The sequence below is a fragment of the Oryx dammah genome, unplaced genomic scaffold, assembly GCF_014754425.2.
Source record: "Oryx dammah isolate SB20612 unplaced genomic scaffold, SCBI_Odam_1.1 HiC_scaffold_3, whole genome shotgun sequence".
NCBI lineage: Eukaryota > Metazoa > Chordata > Mammalia > Artiodactyla > Bovidae > Oryx > Oryx dammah.
The window spans coordinates 19,323,748-19,341,427 of NW_024070187.1; positions in this window are offsets into that span (position 1 = coordinate 19,323,748).

Sequence of the window (17,680 nt, forward strand, 5' to 3'; positions counted from 1 at the left end):
AATGAACTCAGAATTAATATTTTAACATATATGATTGACAGGTTAATTACCATAGATTACTATAACTACTACAAATCAATATCAAATAACCAAATAAAATAAGGAAAAGGCAAAATTCAGAAAAAAACATACAAAGAAAGAGTGCAAATAACCACTAAACGTATGAAAGATGCTCCATCTGACTACTAAGGAAAAAAATGTGAATTCAAACAATAAGATTTTTTTTTCTTGGAAAAGATTAAAAATAAATGATATCTTAGTGGTGAAAACAGACCATTTTAGGAGATGGGAGTGTAAATTAATACTTTATCAACTTTATAAAAAGCGCTTTGGAACAATCTATTTAAAGTAAAATCAAATTCAAATTTTAGATACTGATAATTTTACATTCAGAAACTGCAAGAATTCTTCCTGAAGAAATAATTGTACAAATGTAGAAAGATGTATGTACAAAGGTATTCATCGCAACTTTGTTTAAAAAAAAAAAAAGAAACCACTTAATTGGCCGTCAGTTGAGATCAAGTTAAAAAACATATACTAGTCATCTATGGGGGCTTCCCTGGTAGCTCAGTGGTTAAAGCGCCTGCCCACAATGTGGGAGACCTGGGTTCGATCCCTGGGTTCGGAAGATCCCCAGGAGAAGGAAATGGCAACCCACTGCAGTATTCTTGCCTGGAGAATCCCATGGACGGAGGAGCCTGGTAGGCTACAGTCCATGGGGTTGCAAAGTGTCGGACCCCACTGAGTGACTTCACTTTCACTTTCAGTCATCTATGGAATATAACACAATGTCTAAAATAATGTTGTATCTATACTTAGTGACAAGAAAACAATATAAAGATAACTACATAAATGATTTTATAAACTGACAGATTATGTATAATTTGATCACATTTTTATGAAATCCATGATACAGTGGTTTAAACATGTGTTTAAGAAATCCAGAAGAATGTGTCTCAAAGGAAAACTTGTGATTGTCTCTTGAGGGTGGAATTGTGGAAAAGTAAATTCTTAACCTTATACATTCAATATTGCTTAGATATTTTATGGTGGGCATGTAACACTTTTGTACCTAAATATTATATATACATATAATTTTACATATTTTAAATTTACCATTTGTTTAAAACATATAACACAAAATTTTTAAGAAAGAAATTAATAGTTAATGCTGTTGAATAACTCTTATTACTGTATTTACCTGATACTTCAGTGACAGCTAACAGAGTAACTTGAAAATGTTAAAATATTCATTTCAAGATATTAGTAGGGTGGTGTATTAGTAGACAATATAGGAATTATTAGCAGACAAGAGTAGAAACTTCTAAATGAGGGGAATGATGGCAATAAAAATAGAATATTGAAGATGGCGATTATTTGGGAAAGTTGAATGGCTAAAGATTGTGGAGAATGTGACATTCAAGATACTTTGTAACATCAGTACTCAGTAGACCCAGTTTTCTTTACTGATGGTTCCCCAAAAATATATTTAAAAAATTAGCACCAATGAGTTCTATGTTTCTCTCTGATCAAGTGACCCATATTTCTTGTGTCAAATAAGAAAAGTTGTTCCATTTAGAAACGGGTGTAGCCATAAATCAAAATTAGCTAGGTAATTCCCCTCAAAACCCACCTTTCTTCCTCTCTCTTCTACCAATTTTTGATATTCTGTCTGGGGCTGAGTTATTTCTCCACTGAAAACTCAGTGGAGACAAAGCAAAAATAACACCCAGCTGTGGATGTGACTGGTGATAGAAGCAAAGACCAATGCTGTAAAGAGCAATATTGCATAGGAACCTGGAATTTTAGGTCTATGAATCAAGGAAAATTGGAAGTGGTCAAACAGGAGATGGCAACAGTGAACGTCAACATTTTAGGAATCTGGGAACTAAAATGGACTGGAATGGGTGAATTTAACTCAGATGACCATTGTGTCTACTACTGTGGGCAAGAATCCCTTAGAAGAAATGGAGTAGCCATCATTGTCAACAAAAGAGTCCAAAATGCAGTACTTGGATGCAGTCTCAAAAACAACAGAATGATCTCTGTTCATTTCCAAGGCAAACCATTCAATATCATGGTAATCCCTGTCTATGCCCTGACCAGGAATGCTGAAGCAGCTGAAGTTGAATGGTTCTAGGAAGACCTACAAGACCTTCTAGAACTAACACCCCCAAAAGATGTCCTTTTCATTATAGGGGACTGGAATGCAAAAGTAGGAAGTCAAGAAACACCTGGAGTAACAGGCAAATTTGGCCTTGGAGTACAGAATGAAGCAGGGCAAAGGCTAATAGAGTTTTGCCAAGAGAATGCACTGGTCATAGGAAACACCCTCTTCCAACAACATAAGAGAAGACTCTACACATGGACATCACTGGATGGTCAACACCGAAATCAGATTGATTATATTCTTTGCAGCCAAGATGAAGAAGCTCTATACAGTCAGCAAAAACAAGACAGGTAGCTGACTGCAGCTCAGATCATGAACTCCTTATTGCTAAATTCAGACTTAAATTGAAGAAAGTAGGGGAAACCACTAGACCATTCAGAGAAATAGATTTAAGGGACTAGATCTAATAGAGCACTGAAGAACTATGGACAGAGGTTCATGACATTGTACAGGAGACAGGGATAAAGACTATCCCCAAGAAAAAGAAATGCCAAAAAGCAAAATGGCTGTGTGAGGAGGCCTTACAAGTAACTGTGAAAAGAAGAGAAGTGAAAAAGCAAAGGAGAAGAGGAAAGATATACCCATTTGAAAGCAGAGTTCCAAAGAATAGCAAGGAGAGATAAGAAAGCCTTCCTCAGTGATCAGTGCAAAGAAATAGAGGAAAATAATAGAATGGGAAAGACTAGAGATCTCTTCAAGAAAATTAGAGATACCAGGGGAACATTTCATGCAAAGAGGGGCTCAATAAAGGACAGAAATGGCACGGACCTAACTGAAGCAGAAGATATTAAGAAGAGGTGGCAAGAATACACAAAAGAACTACAAAAAATATCTTTATGACCCAGATAATAATGATGTGTGATCACCCACCTAGAGCCAGATATTCTGGAATGTGAAGTCAAGTGGGCCTTAGAAAGCATCACTACAAACAAAACTAGTGGAGGTGATGGAATTCCAGGTGAGCTATTTCAGATCCTAAAAGATGATGCTGTGAAAGTGCTGCACTCAATATGTCAATGAATTTGGAAAGCAGTGGCCACAGGACTGGAAAAGGTCAGTTTTCATTTCAATCCCAAAGAAAGTCAATGCCAAAGAATGCTCAAACTACCACACAATTGCACTCATCTCACACACTAGCATAAAGTAATGCTCAAAATTCTCCAAGCCAGGCTTCAACAATATGTGAACCATGAAATTCCAGATGTTCAAGCTGGTTTTAGAAAAGGCAGAGAAACCAGATATCAAATTGCCAATATCTGCTGGATCATTGAAAAAGCAAGAGAGTTCCAGAAAAACATCTGTTTCTGCTTTATTGACTTTGCCAAAGCCTTTGAGTGTGTGGATCACAATAAACTGTGGAAAATTCTGAAAGAGATAGGAATACCAGAGCACCTGACTTGCCCCTTGAGAAATATGTTTGCAGGTCAGGAAGCAACAGTTAGAACTGGACATGGAACAACAGACTGGTTCCAAATAGGGAAAGGAGTACGTCAAGACTGTATATTGTCACCCAGCTTATTTAACTTATATGCAGAGCACATCATGAGAAATGCTGGGCTGGATGAGCACAAGCTGGAATCAATTGACGGGAGAAACATCAATCACCTCAGATATTCAGATGACACCACCCTTATGGCAGAAATTGAAAAACTAAAGAGCCTCTTGGTGAAAGTGAAAGAGGAGAGTGAAATATTTGTCTTAAAACTCAAGATTCAGATGACTAAGATCATGGCATTCTGTCCCATCACTTCATGGCAAATACTTGGGGAAACAGTGACAGACTATTTTTTGGAGCTCTAAAATCACTGCAATTGGTGACTTCAGCCATGAAATTAAAAGATGCTGTTCCTTGGAAGAAAAGTTATGACCAAACTAGACAGCATATTAAACTGCAGAGATTTTACTTTGCCAACAAAGGTCCATCTAGTCAAGGCTATGGTTTTTCCAGTGGTCATGTATGGATGTGAGAGTTGGACTGTGAAGAAGGCTGAGCACCAAAGAATTGATGCTTTTGAACTGTGGTGTTGGAGAAACTCTTGAGAGTCCCTTGGACTGTAAGGAGATCCAACCAGTCCATCCTGAAGGAAACCAATCCTGAATATTCATTGGAAGGACTGATGCTGAAGCTGAAACTCCAATACTTTGACCACCTGATGCAAAAAGCTGACTCCTTTGAAAAGTTCCTGATGCTGGTAAAGATTGAAGGTGGGAGGAGAAGGGGACAACAGAGGATGAGATTGCTGGATGGCATCACTGACTCTATGGACATGAGTTTGAGTAAACTCTGGGAGTTGGTGATGGACAGGGAAGCCTGGCATCCTGGGGTCCATGAGGTCATAAAGAGTCAGGCATGACTGAGCGACTGAACTTAACTGGGTCTGAGAATCCAGGGATAAATAATATGTGTATGTGCTTTCATAGGAATTTGAACTTCAAATGAGAAGCCAAACAAATGAAAAAGAAATGGAAAAATTGTTCTAGTATATTGAAATAAGTGTTGGTTAAAACTGTAAATACGATTCTGTGGGTTGGGAGTTCTTAAAAATAAAGCTGGCCTCCCTGTATTTAAGAGTGGAGATTACATGTTACTTTTAGATAAATCTTTATTCTGTGACAAAACACCTAATATGATTATCCCTCGGTTATCAAATTAGGATGAATACTCAGAAAAAATGGAGTTTGGGATTTTTTTTTTTTATGGAGGGCTCAGAAAGATACTACTGCACATAGTACAACAATTAGGAGAACCAAGATATCAAATATTTGATTTCTTTTAATTCATCTAATTCATCAGTAGGATCTGGGCTTCCCTGGTGCCTCAGATTTCAGAGTCCACCTGCAGTGCAGGAGACCCAGATTTGATCTCTGGGTGGAGAAGCTCTACTGGAGAAGGGAATGGCTACCCACTCCAGTATTCTTGCCTAGAGAATCCCATGTACATAGGAGACGGGTGGGCTACAGTCTCCAAGGTTGCAAAGAATCGGACATGACTGAGTGACTAACACACACACATATCAGTAGAATCTACAAGTTCTACGACCAACCTAGATAGTATATTCAAAAGCAGAGACATTACTTTGCTGACTAAGGTCCGTCTAGTCAAGGCTATGGTTTTTCCTGGGGTCATGTATGGATGTGAGCGTTGGACTGTGAAGAAGGCTGAGCGCCGAAGAATTGATGCTTTTGAACTGTGGTGTTGGAGAAGACTCTTGAGAGTCCCTTGGACTGCAAGGAGATCCAACCAGTCCATTCTGAAGGAAATCAGCCCTGGGATTTCTTTGGAAGGAATGATGCTAAAGCTGAAACTCCAGTACTTTGGCCACTGCATGCGAAGAGTTGACTCATTGGAAAAGACTCTGATGCTGGGAGGGATTGGGGGCAGGAGGAGAAGGGGACGACCGAGGATGAGATGGCTGGATGGCATCACAGACTCGATGGACATGAATCTGAGTGAACTCCGGGAGATGGTGATGGACAGGGAGTCCTGGTGTGCTGCGATTCATGGGGTCGCAAAGAGTCAGACGCGACTGAGCGACTGAACTGAACTGAACTGATTCTGTCATTAATACTGCAAAACTACCATTTTTGTTGTTGTTGTTGTTCAAACTATGGCTGCTGCTGCTGCTAAGTTGCTTCAGTCTGTCCGACTCTGTGCGACCCCATACATGGCAGCCCACCAGGCTCCCCCGTCCCTGGGATTCTCCAGGCAAGAACCCTGGGGTGGGTTGCAACAACCTCTAAATTGGTCTTCTAGCAGAACAAATCTTAAGTAGGGAAATCATGTACTTCTGAGAACACTTGCTTCCTTAATCCTGCACACAGAAGCCAAAGTGAGCTTTATACAGGGTGATACAAACTGTGCCATACCTTGGTTTAAAATCACCCAATGCCTTCTCTTTACAACCAGAAAAAAGAATCCACCATCCTTATAGTGCCCGCGTGCTCCTTCCCCTGCTGCCCTGCCTCCCCTTTGTTCCCTACTCCCCAGCCACATTGCTTTTTCTGCCTCTTAAACAGTGGGCTCCTCAGGATTTTGACATCTGTTTTGCCTTAACCACATGTCTGCCTCCTACTCATCATTCAAGTATCAATCAAAATGTAACAGCAAATAAGTGACTACCTTAGTTAAAGCAACCCCCTCACTCAGTCTGAATGGCTTTCCCACATTTTATCTTCTTAGTGCTATCACACCTTGAAATGCCAAGTAATTAAAACCTCACTGAAGACATAGACTATGTTTTACACACTTTAGTATTTCAAACCTAGAATGGTCCTATGTATATTTGGTATTTTGGTTGTTGGTCGGTTGACTGAATTAATGGACTATTTGCACCCTAAGGTAGCCTTTCAGAAAAGATTTATAAATTAGAGAAACTGTAGAAAATTCTCTTTCTAAATACAGGCATGTGGACATATTACAAGTTTGGTTCCAGACCACTGCTATAAACTAAATATCATAATAAAAGGAGTCACATGAATCTTTTGGTTTCCTAGTGCACATAGGAGTTATGGTTACAATATATTGTAGCCTATTAAATGAGAAATAGCATTATAGCAAAATAAACAATGTGCATATCTTAATTTAAAAATACTTTATTGCTAAAATATGGTAACCATCATTTGAAACTTCAGCAAGTCATAATTTTTTTTGCCAGAGGAGAGTCTTTTTTCATTGTTAATGGCTGCTGGCTTATCAGAGAATTGTTGCTAAAGGTTGGGTGGCTGTGGAAATTTCTCAAAATAAAACAATGATGAAGGTTGCCACACTGATTGACTTCTTTTCATGAATGATTTCTCTGTAGCATGCAATGCTGTTTGATAACATTTTGTCTACAGTAGAATTTCTTTCAAAACTGGAGTCAGTCCTCGGGAATCCCTGATGCTGCTTTATCAAGTAAATTTACGTAGTATTCTGTTGTTGTTGTTGTTGTTGTTGAGTCCCTCAGTCATGTCCTACTCTTTGCGAGCCCATGGACTGCAGCACACCAGGCCTCCCTGTCCATCATCAACTTCTGGAGCTTGCTCAAACTTATGTCCATTGAGTCATCCAACCATCTCATCTTCTGTTGTCCCCTTCTCCTCCCGCCTTCAATCTTTCCCAGCATCAACATCTTTTCCAATGAATCAGTTATTCACATCAGGTGGCCAAAGTATTGGAGTTTCAGCTTTAGCATCAGTCCTTCCAATGAATATTCAAGATTGGTTTCCTTTAGGATGGACTGGTTGGATCTCCTTGCAGTCCAAGGGACTCTCAAGAGTCTTCTCCAACACCACAGTTCAAAAGCAGCAATTCTTCGGCACTCAGCTCTCACATCCATACATGGCTACTGGAAAAAACATAGCCTTGACTAGATGGACCTTTGTTGGCAAAGTAATGTCTCTGGTTTTTAATATGCTTCTAGGTTGGTCATAACTTTTCTTCCAAGGAGCAAGCGTCTTTTAATTTCATGGCTGAAGTCACCATCTGCAATGATTTTGGAGCCCAAGAAAATAAAGTCTGTCACTGTTTCCATCGTTTCCCCATCTATTTGCCATGAAGTGATGGGATAGGATGCCATGATCTTCTTTTTTTGAATGTTGAATTTTAAGCCAGCTTTTTCACTCTCCTCTTTCACTTTCATCAAGAAGCTCTTTAGTTCTTTGCTTTCTGCCACAAGGGTGGTGTCATCTGCATATCTGAGCTTATTGATATTTCTCCCAGCAATCTTGATTTCAGCTTGTCCTTCATCCAGCCTGGCATTTCACATGATGATGTACTCTGCATATAAGTTAAATAAACAGGGTGACAATATACAGCCCTGATGCACTCCTTTCCCAATTTGGAACCAGTCTGTTTTTCCGTGTCCAGCTCTAACTGCTGCTTCTTGACCTGCATACAGCTTTCTCAGGAGGCAGGTAAGGTGTTCTCATATTCCCATCTCTTTAAGAATTTTCCACAGTTTGTTGTGATCCACACAGTCAAAGACTTTGGCACATTTAATAAAGCAGAAAGTAGATGTTTTTCTGAAACTCTGTTGCTTTTTGTATGATCCAGTGTATGTTGGCAATTTGATCTCTGGTTCTTCTGCCTTTTCTAAATCCAGCTTGAACATATGGAAGTTCTCAGTTCCCATACTACTTGAAGCCTGGCTTGGAGAATTTAGAGCATTACTTTGGACATGTGTGAGATGAGTGTAATTGTGCGGTAATTTGAACGTTTTTTGGCCTTGCTCTTCTTTGGGATTGGAATGAAAACTGACCTTTTCCAGTCCTGTGGCCATTGCTGAGTTTTCCAAATTCGCTGACATATTGAGTGCAGCACTTTCACAGCATCATCTTCCAGGATTTGAAATAGCTCAGCTGGAATTCCATCACCTCCACTAGCTTTGTTCATAGTGATGCTCCCTACAGCCCGTTTGACTTTGCATTCCAGGATGTCTGGCTCTAGGTGAGTGATCACACCATTGTGATTATCTGAGTCATGAAGATCTTTTTTGTGTAGTTCTGTGTATTCTTGTATTCTTGTCACCTCTTCTTAATATCTTCTGCTTCTGTTAGGTCCATACCATTTCTGTCCTTTATTGTGCCCATCTTTGCATGAAATGTTCCCTTGATAGCTCTAATTTTCTTGAAGAGATCTCTAGTCCTTCCTGTTCTATTGTTTTCCTCTATTTCTTTGCATTGATCACTGAGGAGGACTCTCTTATCTCTCCTTGATATTCTTTGGAACTCTGAAAACTTGAATCTGCCTACCCAATGCACAGCAAAACAATCTACTGACACCAGATTGTGGTGAAGGAAAGTACAGCATTTATTGCAAGGCACCCATTGTAGGGTGAAGGAAGGAGAATGGTAGCTTACGCTCAGAAAACATGAACTCCCAAATGGCTTTCAGAGAAGCAATTTTAAAGGCAAGGTAAGGAAATGGTTGCAGGGTGAGTGATCAGCTCATTCACATTCTTGGTTGATGGGAGGTAACTCAGCCAGTAGTTCAGGGGTCAACATCATCAGTCTTCTGCATTCCAACTGGCCTGGGGTCTATGTGAGGGTGTTTAGCATCCAGTTAACTTCTTCCACCTGGTGAGGGTTTTAATATCTGCAAAACAACTCAAGGATAGGACTCAGAATATTCTCTATAGCCCTTGACAGGGAACTAAAAATCCTTCACTTTGTTTTATGCTTAAACTAGTATTATCTTGTCTCACTTGACTATTTTACTTTATTTCTCCATTTTCTCACTTTTCTGATTAAATTTTCTCTTTGGAACTCAGGGAAGGCCTAGGAGCCTGCAGATTTTTTGCAAACAAGAGGCAGGGGACAGCGGGGAGGGGTCTGTCCCTGGGAAGGCCCCTCAGGATCATGCTCAGCGTCACTTCTGGCAGTGGCCACACAAGGTGGTGTTTGGAAGTGGTAGGAAATGAGACCAGAGGAACAAGGCTGGACCAAGTCTTGGGGCCAAAGGATGTAGCCATGCTGAGGAGTTTGAACTGTATTGTGAGGGCTTACAGTTTAGAAAAGAAAAGGAGAAGAAGAGAAGGAAAAAGGACTCATTTGCCTGATTGTGCATTCTAGGTTCCATTTAATTTCTCTTCCTTTTCTTGCTGCCAAACTTCTCAGATGAGTCCTCTGTACTGAGGCCTATGTAACAGGATATGAAAGTAGGATGGTTACTATTTTCTCAGCTTCAGGTGAGGCTCTAAACTTGAGAACAGAATGTTGAATTACTGACAAATTATAAAAGGAGATGACTAAAAAAGAATCCTTCCTGGAGAAGGAAATGGCAACCCACTCCAGTATTCTTGCCTAGGAAATCCCATGGACAGAGGAGCCTGGCGGGCTACAGTCCATGGGATCGCAAGAGTTGGACATGCTTAGTGACTAAATCACTGAAAAAGAGACAGTTTGAAAATTAATGAGGTGATGCATTCTTAGCCTACCTTAAAGACACTTTAAGGAGAAGCTTGGAAATTAATGGAAATGAGTAAGTAGATCTTCCCTAGGGGGAGAATTATAAGAGACTAAATATACAAATGAACAATGACTAGATCGTATATATCAAAAGAACATTCACCCACATTCTCTGCAGCAGCCAGCTGGGAAAGCCAAAGCCCAACCTCTGCAACAATCAACCAGGATAGTTAGGACTTGGTCCATGACTGCCAGCTTCCTATTTTTTTTAACCTCACTTTCAACTGAGGACTAGTCAGAAAAATCCAAATATGCGCCTCAAACCCATCACATAAAAGATGCTGTGCTTCAGCTCTGTGGGGAGGGAGGTGGGAGGGATGTTCAGGAGAGGGGAGATAGGTAGACCTATGGTTGATTCATGTTTATGTTTGGCAGAAACCAATATAATACTGTAAAGCAGTTATCCTTCAATTAAAAATAAATTAATTAAAAAAAAAGATACCCTGCTTCTAGTTAGGTCTCCTCTGGCTCTTCCCTACACCAACCATCTCCAATCAGAGCATACCTGAAGTCACTCATCGTCCTATACTCTGGAGCTTTCCTATTCCTCTGCCTGCCTTTGATTCACTGCCAAACTCAAGTGATGCTGCTGACTTCCTTACTCTAATTGGCTGTGAACAAATAGGATCTGTTTTCATCAAGGTGGTCTTTATTCATTTTCAGGGTACTATGACATTTCTCCTCCTCTCTACCTAGGGAACATGACGGGGTGCTTCCCTCTCACTTATAGTCAAAGGCTCAGGGGCTGACGTGCTATCCAATTCCCACAAATGTCTAAAGGAGAGGCAGGTTGGGCTATCTGGAAAGGGAACCCCCAAGATGACCTCCTGGGAAGGTGAGTTGACCCCAACAGAAGCCTGAATGAAAGAAATCATCAACTTTTTGATGGACCAAATGGCAAAAACTATACTAGCTAAATAACAGTGTGCCTGTCTTTGTTCCTTTTCCCTCCCACCATACCATATTTAGAAAATCCATGGGTAGCATAGTGAATAGGAGAAATAGCAAAATTTTCTTATCCTTTCAAGTTTTATTATTTCAAATAGTATTATTATTGGGATATTATTTCTTTTGCCAACATTGATTTCTTTGCCAAATCTTCGGAAAGAATTATAGGGAAAACTACCCTGCATCTCCTCTGCTATGGCCATGACACTCTCCTTGGTTAAACAGTGAGTAAAAAGCTTTCTATAAAATACTAAAAGCTTAATATTAGAGATAAATTTGACCAGTCTGCTTTCTCCCATTGTGTTGTCATTCTGATTCAACTGAATGACAAACTGTGAATTTGCTTTGAGGAGACCACAAATTAACTTGCAATTTTGAACAAAGTTCTATGACTGTTCATCAGGCCACTGATGAGTACCATTAGCCTCTACTGATACCAGAACAGAAAAAAACACTTCACTGGTGTTCCATTGGGGGCTTTAGACCAGGAAACCCTACTGCTGCTGCTATGTCGCTTCAGTTGTGTCCAACTCTGTGCGACCCCATAGACGGCAGCCCACCAGGTTCCTCTGTCCCTGGGATTCTCCAGGCAAGAACACTGGAGTGGGTTGCCATTTCCTTCTCCAATGCATGCATGCCTGCTAAGTTGCTTCAGTTGTGTCCAACTCTGTGTGACCCTATGGACAGCAGCCCACCAGGCTCCTCTGTCCACGGGATTCTCCAGGCAAGAACACTGGAGTGGGTTGTCATTTCCTTCTCCAGGAAACGCTATAGTGCTTCTCATCTCTCTGACCTGATGTCACCACCGCAGAGACAGGCCTCTCTGCACTTCTTCCTGAATTCATCCCCCATTCTTGTTTTTCTAGCCACTCAGTGGGATGTGGGTAAGAGCTGTGGTAAAGAGAAGGGGACATGCCGGCAGTGAGGGGAGCAGAGGCGTTTCTATTTTCCATAGTGTTGTTAGGAATGGCCTCACTGGAAAGAAGATAATTGGACAGAAAACTTCAAGAATTCACAATAAACCATGTGGGATGGGAGTAGGGAGGATGATAACATTTAAGTTAGAGTGGTGCAAAAGTTTGAGGACGTAGGCTTGATGACTCTAGTAATAGCAAGACACAAACATCACTGGAATGAAGTGAGTGAGACAGGAGTTATAAAGAAAAAGAGCCAATGAAGTAAGAGGTTGTGTGCGTGTGTGTGTGTGTGTGTGTCAGAGAGTGGGGATTATATCACTTAGGACTTTGTAGTTCATTGCAAGACTTTTGGCTTTTCCTCCGGGTGAGATGAGAAGCCAGTGGACAATGTTGAACAGAAGAGTGATTTATCTCGTTTAGATTTTAGAAAGATGATTCTCACTGCTTTGCTGTTAAGGGAGTGGTGGTGGATAAGGACTGATGTAAAGAAGACTATTATAACAATACAGCAGGAACTGGGTGGTGGACCCGGGTAGGTAGCAACAAGGGGTTGAATTACGTATATGTATTGGAGATACAAGCACTAGGATTTGCTGGGGGATTGAATAGGAGAAATGAGAGGGAAAAGAGGTGTCAAAGATGATTCCCAAGTATTGTCTTAGGAAACCAGCAGGCCATTCACTGAGAAAGAACACGCAGGGAGTACAGGAGGGAGTTGGTAATTGGCAGTCCACAAAGGGGAGAGAAACAAAGTGCTAATATTCACAAGGAGGTAGAGACTCTGCCCAAAGTTTCAGGAAGGGGCCATAGGGTATACTCTTAAGCTATGCCTTAATATATGGGTAAGGTTTTCATAGAGTAGAAAGAAGCACACTCTGTTTCTTAAGCACAGAGAGAAAAGGCACATGAAATGTGAAAGCATGGGCTGTTACTTGGAATGGTGACCATTGTGGTTAGGTTGTAACACATGCCAGAACTTGCGGAAAAATAGATTTGGGAAAGCAGGGTGGAGCCAGAGGGTGATGGCCTTGTGTGCACAGTGGAGCTTGGACTTGACTTGCTAGGCAACTGGGATACTCTGCAGAATGTTAAGCAAAGAGATAATATTACTGATAACATTAGCCCCACAATGGAATGTGGGATGAACTGGGGGCAGGTGAGGGAATGGAGTTGAAAGCAGGAAAGTAATGAAGCCATTGTGCTGAATGGTTCCTATTTGCCCCTCCAGGTTCATTCTCTGTCCTTCTCCAACCTGCCTTGGGCCTTTGGAGGCTGACTTTTATACACTATTTCAACAGACTACCTTTACCCTCTAATTTATGGTTAATTTGGCCAGTAGGAGACCCAGCAGAAGAAAAGAGCAGGTGGAAGGTGAGACCAGGGTGACTGATCCTGAGTCACTCACTCCCTGCTGGGTATGTCTGCTTCCTTGATTCCTTAGGCCTAGAGGCCAAACAGGCTTCTCTGAAGTTGGTAAATGTGTTCACTTTCTTTAGTCCTGCTCACACGCTTGTCAACAGTCCCCTCACTGAACTGTCCCCCGTGTGTGTGCGTGCTCCGTCCTTTCAGTCGTGTCCAACGCTTTTCAACCCCGTGGACTATAGCCCACCAGGCTCCTCTGTCCATGGGATTCTTCAGACGGGAATACTGGAATGCATTACCATTACCTCCTCCAGGGGATCTTCCTGACCCACGAATTGAACCCACATGTCCTGTACTGCTGGTGGATTATTTACCTCTGAGCCGCTGGGGAAGCCCAAACTGTCTGCAGTTACCATATTCAAGCCTGCTATCCATTTGCCACAAAAACTGCAACTGTGTGCCACAGAAAACAGTCCAATCGTGGTATTTAAATCTTGGTATTTCACTTTTCTTTCAAAAGAAGTCACGGAAGTGGGCATTCCTGGGCTAGTGTGGTGGTTTTGTGGTCGTCTTGTGTCTTGGCTCCATAATCCTTCACACACTAGCGCTGCTCCCATATGCCTGTGGAAACGCTGCCTGTTACTTCTACCCTATAGTCAGCAGTGCAAAGGAAAGTGTTAGTCACTCAGTCATGTCCGATTCTCTGTGACCCCATGCACTGTAGCCCACCAGGCTCCTCTGTCCGTGGGCTTCTCCAGGCAAGAATACTGGAATGAGTTGCCATTCCCTCCTCCAGGGTATCTTCCCGACCCAGAGACTGAACCCAGGTCCCCCACACTGCAGGCAGATTCTTTACCATCTGAGCCACCAGGGAAGCCAGCAGGAAGGAGGGCAAAAAGGGTCCACTTCTCAGCATCTTCAAGAAGCCTTATAGGCAGTCTCCTCCACAACTTTTGTTTCCATCTCTTTGGCCAAACTTCATCATGTGGCTCTGCCTAGCTGCAAGCAAGGCTGGGAAATGATTTTTCTAGCTGGGCGTATTGTAGCTCTGAGGGTTTTATCCTAAAGAAGAAGCAGAAAATGATATTGTATAGGTAATTACAAACATCTACAAGCCTATGCTCTGGTAAAATAATCCAGAAAAGTAGAATAGGTAACAAGGAATAAGGACCTGAGAAGGAGTTGAGGGAAGGAGGAAGTGGTGATGGATACTGTGAGAAATGAATGAGATGAGATGCTAACAATGGGATGAGCCTCCTTAACACCCTCTCCCCTATGTGCCCATTGCTGCACAAGGCATATGGGACCTTAGTTCTCCTACCAGGAACCAAACTTGTGCCCCCTAAGTGGAAGCATGGAGTCTTAACCTTGGGTAGCCAGGGAAGTCCCTCCTTAAAATTCTCTTCACTTGACAATATTATATTTATGCTCCTTTGATCTAATAAAATATTATTTATCTGAATACACAACTCTCTAATAGCTACTTTTTGAGGGCTTTTATAGAATATAACCAAAAAAAGGGAAATGTACTTAAGTCTGAAAAGAAGCTAGAAAACAAAAGAATATTGGCAATTTCCACTTCTGCAACTTTGGTAATGTTGAGTGATTCTGGGGCCATATTAAATGACATGGCTGCAGAGTTTCCACTGACCTAAATAGCCTCCTGAAAATAAAGCAGTCATTATACTTAGACATTACTTTGCTGAAAAAGGTCCATATAGTTCAAGCTATGGTTTTTCCAATAATCACACATGGATGTGACAGTTGGACCATAAAGAAGGCTGAGAACCAAAGAACTGATGCTTTCAAACTGGAGAAGACTCTTGAGAATTCCTTGGACAGCAAGGAGATCAAACCAGTCAATCCTAAGGAAATCAACCCTGAATATTCATTGGCAGGACTGTTGCTGAAGCTAAAGCTCCAATATTTTGGCCACCAGATGTAAAGAGCCAACTCATTGGAAAAGACCCTGATGCTAAGAATGATTGAGGGCAAGAGGAGAAGGGGGTGAGAGAGGATGAGATGATTGGATGGCATCACCAACCCAATGGACATGAGTTTGAGCCTACTCAGAGATGGTGAAGGACAGGGAATTCTGGCGTGCTGCAGTCCATGGAGTTGCAAAGAGTCAGACACAACTGAGCGACTGAACAACAATAATACTTAGAACTGTTGAATTATGATCATCACACACACCCTTTTTAGCAAAGCATGCCACTCAATGGAAGGCAAAGTTCAGTGTTACTGATAAACATTAAAACTGTTGATGTGTCAAAGGTCTAAACCTGTGGGATATAAGCTTCCTTGATAAGCCAAATCTTAGGAAAAGTAACAATTTAATTTTGTCTCTCAAACTTTAACACAAAACATTTTCCAGGATCTTATGTGTTTTTATTAGTTTGTAGAAAGTACAGAAATTCTTCTCTTTATGAGGTTTTATGTTCCTTGAGATATAAAACTGTATCTCTGAAAGCTGTATGCATTTTATGGACAATATACTTATACATATTTGCAACATATTTTTCTTTCCAAAACCCTCATGGCTGAGTTAGTTACTAACAGAATATTGCTCTGAAAGTCATTATATAAGAAAAAAATTCCCACCTTTAAATGCATTGTAATTTATGCAGTTGTTCTTGATTTCCAAACTAAGAAACAAATTTGGAACAATGTAAAAAATGTAAATCATATTTTTCATTTAAATGTACATGTTAATACCATCATGGTGACTATCTTTTTTGAATGAAGTGATAAATATATATTCTAATTTAGTCCAGCAAGGGTTAGATTTGGAACTGGGAATCTTACATCTGTTCTTCAAGAAAACTCACTGTCTCTCAATTTTTATCACAATTAATTTGTAATTTGCTAAATATAAGCTAGTCACATATGCTTCATTTATTAAAAAAATTAACATTTTATCTTGGCTTCCCTTTGCAATCTATCATGCTCTGTGGAACCATTAGAAAATATACATTTACGAAACATGTCATGGCTTGTAAACCTAGAAGTCTGTTTGTAATTCAATTCCCTCTTCACAGTTTATCTTGTTATTTATTTAACAAATATTTACCAGATTCTTACTGTGTCAGGCTCTGTGCTAGGAGCAAAGTATTTAACCTTGAGCTTTATGTATTGGTAAGCTCCCCATATATTTCTAGTTGATTATATGTCTTTTGATGCCCTTGAGTTTTGTGTATGGAGAGGAACAACTAAAAGTGTTTGCACTTCATTTGATTTTCAGCTTTGTTGTTGTTGTTTAGTCGCTCAGTAGTGTCCAACTCTTTGTGACCCCATGGACTATATAGCCTGCCAGGATCCTCTGTCCATGGGATTTCCTAGGCAAAAGTACTGGAGTGGGTTGCCATTTCCTTCTCCAGGTAATATTCTCGATCCAGGAATCAAACCTGCATCTCCTGTGGCTCCTGCATTGGCAGAAGGATTCCTTACCAATGAGACACCTGGAAAGCTTACTGAATTCATAACTTTACTTACTAAACTCATATATTCACATTGATGGGTTGGTTAACTAAATTTACTTTAAAAAGATAAACAGCAATTCCACATTTAGCATGACTGAACACCTAAAACAGTAGATAAAACAAATACAAGAACTATACAACTTTTAAATCACATATATCTTTACATGTAGGGATTCCCTGGTGGCTCAGACAGTAGAGCGTCTGCCTGCAATGTGGGAGACCTGGGTTCCCTGGGCTGGGACGATCCCCTGGAGAAGGAAATAGCAACCCACTTCAGTACACTTGCCTAGAAAATTCCATGGATGGAGGAGCCTGGTGGGCTACAGTCCATGGGGTCACAAAGAGTCAGACACGACTGAGCAACTTCACTTTCACTTTCAGTTCAGTTCAGTCACTCAGTTGTGTCCGACTCTTTGTGACCCCATGAATCGTAGCACGCCAGGCCTCCCTGTCCATTACCAACTCCCAGAGTTCACTCAGACTCACGTCCACTGAGTTGGTGATGCCATCCAGCCATCTCATCCTCTGTCATCCCCTTCTCCTCCTGCCTCCAATCCCTCCCAGCATCGGGGTCTTTTCCAATGAGTCAACTCTTCGCATAAGGTGGCCAAAGTATTGGAGTTTCAGCCTCAGCATCAGTCCTTCCAATGAACACCCAGGACTGATCTCCTTTAGGATGGGCTGGTTGGATCTCTTTGCAGTCCAAGGGACTCACTTTACATGTATTCTAAAATATTAATGTTGTAAATTTGGTTAATATCATCAATATTCCTTGTATTGTTGTATAACATTTTTACTATACTTAATTTGATATGTTCCTAAGGTTTTGATAATACTGTTTAAATAGTATTTCC